Source organism: Sturnira hondurensis, unplaced genomic scaffold, assembly GCF_014824575.4.
Source record: "Sturnira hondurensis isolate 20B ecotype Veracruz unplaced genomic scaffold, ASM1482457v3 Scaffold0000022, whole genome shotgun sequence".
NCBI classification, from domain to species: Eukaryota; Metazoa; Chordata; class Mammalia; order Chiroptera; family Phyllostomidae; genus Sturnira; species Sturnira hondurensis.
Window position 1 is genome coordinate 2,100,365 of NW_028072653.1, and position 5,660 is coordinate 2,106,024.

Below are 5,660 nucleotides of genomic sequence, written 5' to 3' on the forward strand. Positions count from 1 at the left end.
GAGTTGTGTGAGTCCCTCTAAGTAAATTAATTGAGCTTAAGGAGGAGGTCACTGTTACTTCTAACCTATAGTGGACAGTCGGAAAACCTGGGCTTGCACCTGGCATCTGAAGTGGGGACACGGGGTGGGACATCTCGTGGGCTTGGGCCTTCCCCCTGTGGAATCTGATGCTACCTCTGGGAAAAGAGTGACAAATTGAGTTGAATTGTCAAATGTCCAGTGGGCATGGGAAAATTACTTGGTGTGGGAAGGAAGGCACTGTGCCCACCCCCACCCCCCAGAACATTGGAATTAGAGTCAAGAATTTTATCAGGGTTTAAAAAAAGTGGCTAACCGGGCCCCTGTGGGGTGGCCCAACTGAAGGGTGGTTTTTTTGGCCCTCATTTTGCCTGTTTCACATCCTCCTCTTTCCACACTCTTGTTTTCTGTGCTCTGCTCCCGTGAGCAGAACTTGAAGTGCACACGTGCTCTCCTATTCAGATCCTAGCTCAGTCACTTGTAGTTTAGTCGAAGTCATGTTTGCTGACCAGCCTGGATGTACCCGAGGCAAGGGACTGTGTCTCCGTCTCTTTGTGTCCACATGCTTCCCCAAGTTCAGATTCCTGCAGTAACGTGCCATTGGCCTTTCTGAGTGGCACGGAGCTGACAAGCACTGGCTTTGGCACCAGGTAACCTTGGGCAAGTCATGGCTCTTTTTGGCACCTCAGTTTTCTTATTTATAAAATGGGCTTCATGATTTTTTAAATTTTAATATTGTTTACTGTAATTCTTCATAATAAATAAATAAAATATTTAGAGGGGAAGGGAGGGAGAAGGAGAGGGAGAGAAACATCAATGTGTGGTTGCCTCTCACACGCCCCCAACTGGGGACCTGGCCTATAACCCAGACATGTGCCTTGGCCAGGAATTGAACCGGTGACTTTTTCGGTTCACAGGCTGGTGCTAAATCCACTGAGCCACACCAGCCAGGGCTATTTTTTTTTTTTTTAATGTAAAGAAATGAGTACAAGCCATTACAGAAAAACATGGGACGCTTCACGAATTTGCGTGTCATCCTTGCACATGGCTAATCTCTGAATCGTTCCAATTTTAGTCTTCGTGCTGTCAAAACGAACACTGGGCTCGATGAGACTCAACCCCACCCTGTTTCGAAGCCTGTATAAGATAAGGCACGTCAAGGGCTTAGGTCAGCACCCTTCCTGGAATACAGCGAGCTTGCAGTGAATGGCACCTGTGAGTGATTGCTGTTAAACCCCTTCCCATGCTATGGGAGGGTAGGTTTTATCCCCTGGGCTGTTGGGAAGCTTTTGGGCCCAGTCGGTCCCCCCCCCCCCGCCCCCCCCCGCCCCAGGTGCAGCTTCTGCTCCGACGGGACACCTCCTCCAGAGACACCCTGCCTCAGCTCTTCCAGTTTCCCACGGCCTCCCCCACGCCGCCTGGAGGCCTTCCTAGACCTTCTCTTCAGGGGGTTTAATACCTTGCAAAAGCCTCAGCCTATTTTATTTGAATTATTTCCTTCAATGTCAGGCTTAAAGAGCACCCGACAGGCTCTCAGCTCTGACTGAATGCATTAAAAAAGTCAAACAGTGCGCACCATGGCCTAATCCTTAAGGGAGATGGAAGCAGAATCCCCTCTGTAGCCCTTTCATTTTCTTATGTTAGAGAATAAACACACTTATAACATCTGCTTTTTCTTTCCTCCCCAGATGCTCTTTAGTCGCCCGAGTAAGAAAGAGAATAAAACTCCGACTATAACAAGATGTTGGGGAAGAATTTGCCATCTTAATTTTCAGGGCTGGAAGGGGTTTTCTACATTACCTGGTCTAACCTGCGTGATTTACTTGGCGTGGGGCAGAGGTTTAGAGTAGGAGATGGCTTGGTCAAGGTCACAGAACTTAACCTCTGATGAACGCAGCTTCAAAAAGACATGTTCTTTGTCCTGGACAAGGTTTGGGAGCCACAGTGAGACACGGCATGGGACATCCAAGCGAGTGGGCCAGGGTGGTGGGTAAGGGTGGCGCTCTGGCCTCGGCCTCCCAGGGAACGAATATCAGTCCACCTCACACCACCTGCCCCTGGGCAAGTTACTTAATGTCGTTGGGGCTTCAGTGCCTTTACCCCAAATTAGGGATGGTCATAGCACCTACGCAGAGCGCTGTTGAGCAGACTACAGTTCGCTGAAGAGCTCAGCACTGCCCTGGGCACATAGTAATTGCTCAATAAATTTTAGCTATTACTATAACTGCAGAATTTTTTGAGAGGCTGTTGTTCGGGACGGTAAGGAAAAGCCCTCAGTGTGAGTGCTTGTGGCCGTGGTTGTGTGTTCCCCCCAAACGACTGAATTTCTGGACCTGTGCAAAGAAAGTCCCAGAGCTCCCTCATTTAAGGACAGACCTGCCTTCTAATGAGAGTAGAAGGGCAGGTGTCAAGGTCAGTTCTATCAGAGAGCACTGGACACAATGCCGTCTGAGCCCCAGAGTACCTAAAGCAAGTGAAGTTAAGTGCTTAAAAAATATGGGAGTGCAGTGAAAGGAAGGCACTAGTAACAATAATAAAACCAATACTACCATGTATATTAACATCCATTATCTCACTTGATTCTCAAAATTATGTGCAGTTATGTGTTCTGTGGATATTGTGTAGTGGGCCATCAAGAGCTCAAGTGGATAAATGAACGAACAGTTGGATGGGCGTTGCCTTCCCTTGAATGAGGAGATTGGGACTCAGCCTTCGCTGTGTAACTAACCACCCCGAAGCTGAAAGTAACACGACTCGTTCTTCATGCTTTTCTAGGCTGGCCTCTGCTGCTTTTCCCTGGACTCAAAATGCTGGATGTTGGCAGGTCAGTTGGATTGGAAGGTAGGAGAAGGCCTCGCTTGTCTATTTGGCGGTTGGTGTTAGATGTAGGCTATGCCTTCTTTGTCCCCATGTGGCTTCTCCAGTAGGCTGGGTTAGCTCCCTTACATGGTGGTCTCAGGGAAGCATTCCAAGATGCTGGAGAGAGAAGCCCTAAGGCTTTGGGACTTCCACGATGTTGTGTCTTCCATGTTCTGTTAGTCAAAGCAGGTCACAAGGCCAGCTAAGATGTAAAGGTTGGAGAAGCTCCCTTGTAGATGGCAGAAGCTGCGAAGAATTCGTAGCTACATTTAGTTTACCAGGAGATCAACAAATATAATCCTTTACTAGCATTTGGTCAAGGTCAAGTCAGGGCTGTACTCGAACTTGGGTCCTTTGATTTCAAGGATTGTGACCGTTCTTCTATAGCAAGATCACTTTTGTTGCAGGAGTAAACTTAGTCCAGGATGAGGCAAAGGCTTTTCGGCCCTTTGACGTTGTGGGACATGGGGCCCCTGGCGAGTCTGTTAATAATGTCATAATCCTGGCATGCTGTGATTTGGATATAGTGTTGTTTTATACACACACACACACACACACACACACACACTAAAATATTCTTTGTCGTGGTTTTGTAACTCCGTGTACTCACTTTAAAATGCGAACCTAATGATAGTTTCCCCTTTCCAGGAGAACCAATGTGCCCAGGTGCGGCTTAATTTAAGTTTCACCTGCTCAGCTGTTCGCAGAATCCAGGCCTAGGAATGTAAGCCCTTTACAAACGCTGAGGTTTGAGTAGCAGTCGTGTGGTCTCCAAGCCTTTGGCTGAGGCTTGAGAAGATGAAACAAGAAAGACTGAAACCAAAAAAAGAGGTTAAGTTTTCAAGTTAACAGGGGCTCCTTGTAAACCCTAGGAAGACCAGAATAGTCTGTTGAATATAAAACCTGCAGGAGAATGTGCCTAAATAGCTTTCCGAACTGCAGTGATCTTTTCTGGGTAGCAGGAGAAGAAAGTGATTCAGAAAATGAGTTGCTGGTTTTCAGTGCTTGTGATGGCGCTCTTCAGAACTTGACTGTGGCCTGGAAAAGCACTGAATGGCACTAAAAGTCGTTTCCTAGGGGAGAATAGTAAAGAACGAGTATTTGGTCTCCCATTCTTGCCTGCTAAGGAGGAGGGGAATCGCTTCTCACCTTTGGGGACAAGGAGGTGCAAATGGCCAGGGAGGATTTGGGGGAATTTCAGAATTATTCTGCCTGCTGTGATGTAATTAACTCTTTTTTGGTGCATCTTCAAGATACCTTTTCTAAAGACTTTGTTCCTCTTGGAGGCCTTTGGAGAATGATTTGTGTTTGAGTGTGATATCACTCAGAAGAGCCACAAAGTAGGAGCTGGAAGACCTGGTTCTATTTGGGTTATGCCAGTTTTCCCCCAATCTTATATTTTCCAGGAAATTTTGACCTTTTCAACCAGGAATCTTTTTCAGTTGGTGGGGGTTTGAACAATCTTACAGATTTATTTGTTTGTTTGTTTATTTTGAACCCCTTGTCCCACCACAGATGGAAGTGAAACAACATAACATGCTACCACTTCACCCAAAACCTACTTTGCCCTTTCTTGACGACTCAATGGGTCATTAGCGAAAGGCCCAATGAGTGCTTATAAAAGGCATCCAGATTTTAATTTTATTTTCTAACCAAGTTAGTTTTGTTGTTTTCAGGGTATTTCCCTAGTGGCGAGTCTGTAAGACCCATTCTAAGTGTTCCCTGGGACAACAGAGTATGCTGCTGACCCAGGAGCAGGCTTATTCCAGTCCCAGTGAGGACTGCTCTGAGCCAAGGGTCAGCATGCTGGCCTGCTTTCCCTGGCACAATTTTGCAAGTAACGTAGAAACCATGGTGGTGCCCCAGAGCCCCCCTGACACTGGAGCCAGCAGGCATTAAAGTCCTGGTTGTTTGTATTGCTTGGAGCATCTGGATAGGTTTGTTACTCATTATTACAGCCCATTGTCATTGTGTTCATTGCTTCCTCTCTACCCTTTTCATGCTCTTTTTGTGGCTCTGGGAGAGGGCAGCTGACTAGAAGGTGATTTGGATTAGGATGAGACAGTAAGAGATTTTTCTGGAGCCAAAATGATGATAACGAGAGCATATATGTATCTATACATATGAGTATGCATTCATGCACACAGACATAGGTTCACTGACCCTGCTAACAACCTGAGAATGTAGGAATGTCTATGTCTTGTAGAAGCTGAGAGACGTGAAAGAAGATCATGTAACTAGTAGGTGGCAAAGCTAAAATCGGAACCCACATCTCTCGGCATCAGTCCTTAACCCCTGTGCTACAGTGTCCCTCCCGAATGACAGGAGGTCTGGGTTCGAATCCAAGCTGGTTGCTCTCGCACAAGTCAGTTCTTCTGCCCAGCTCTTAGTTTTTCACGTGTAAAGGGAACCACGGACCGGATCTCTAAAAGTCCATTTCAGCTGTGTGAGTCTGTGGTGCCAGTATTTGCAGACACTCCCTTCGAGCCAGCATGCTGATCTTAGGATGGGAGGGAAGGCCTTCCTGCCTTCTAGGTGGGCAATGGGGTGGGTCAGACTCTAACAGGAGAGAGAAGTACAGGAGTGAGAAGATTATAATGTACTTGGTGCAGAACAAGCAGAGGTGATGCTCAAAATAGTTAATAACTTGTTTGGTAATACAGACCAAAATACAGAATAATAGGAAACTCCTTTTAGTCTGTATACTCCATATTTTTAAAAACTCTTTGGCAAATGATGTAAGTTGTAGTGCATATCATGGGTCAAATTATTCTAATTTCCAA

General features: G+C 46.4%; 2 pseudogenes; both read right to left on the reverse strand.

Moving 5' to 3' along the window:
- Window positions 1-1,019: 1,019 nt before the first annotated feature.
- Window positions 1,020-1,117, reverse strand: LOC118984847 (uncharacterized; annotated as a pseudogene).
- A 3,259-nt stretch (window positions 1,118-4,376) lies between these two features.
- On the reverse strand, window positions 4,377-4,504 carry LOC118984523 (uncharacterized; annotated as a pseudogene).
- Window positions 4,505-5,660: the final 1,156 nt, after the last annotated feature.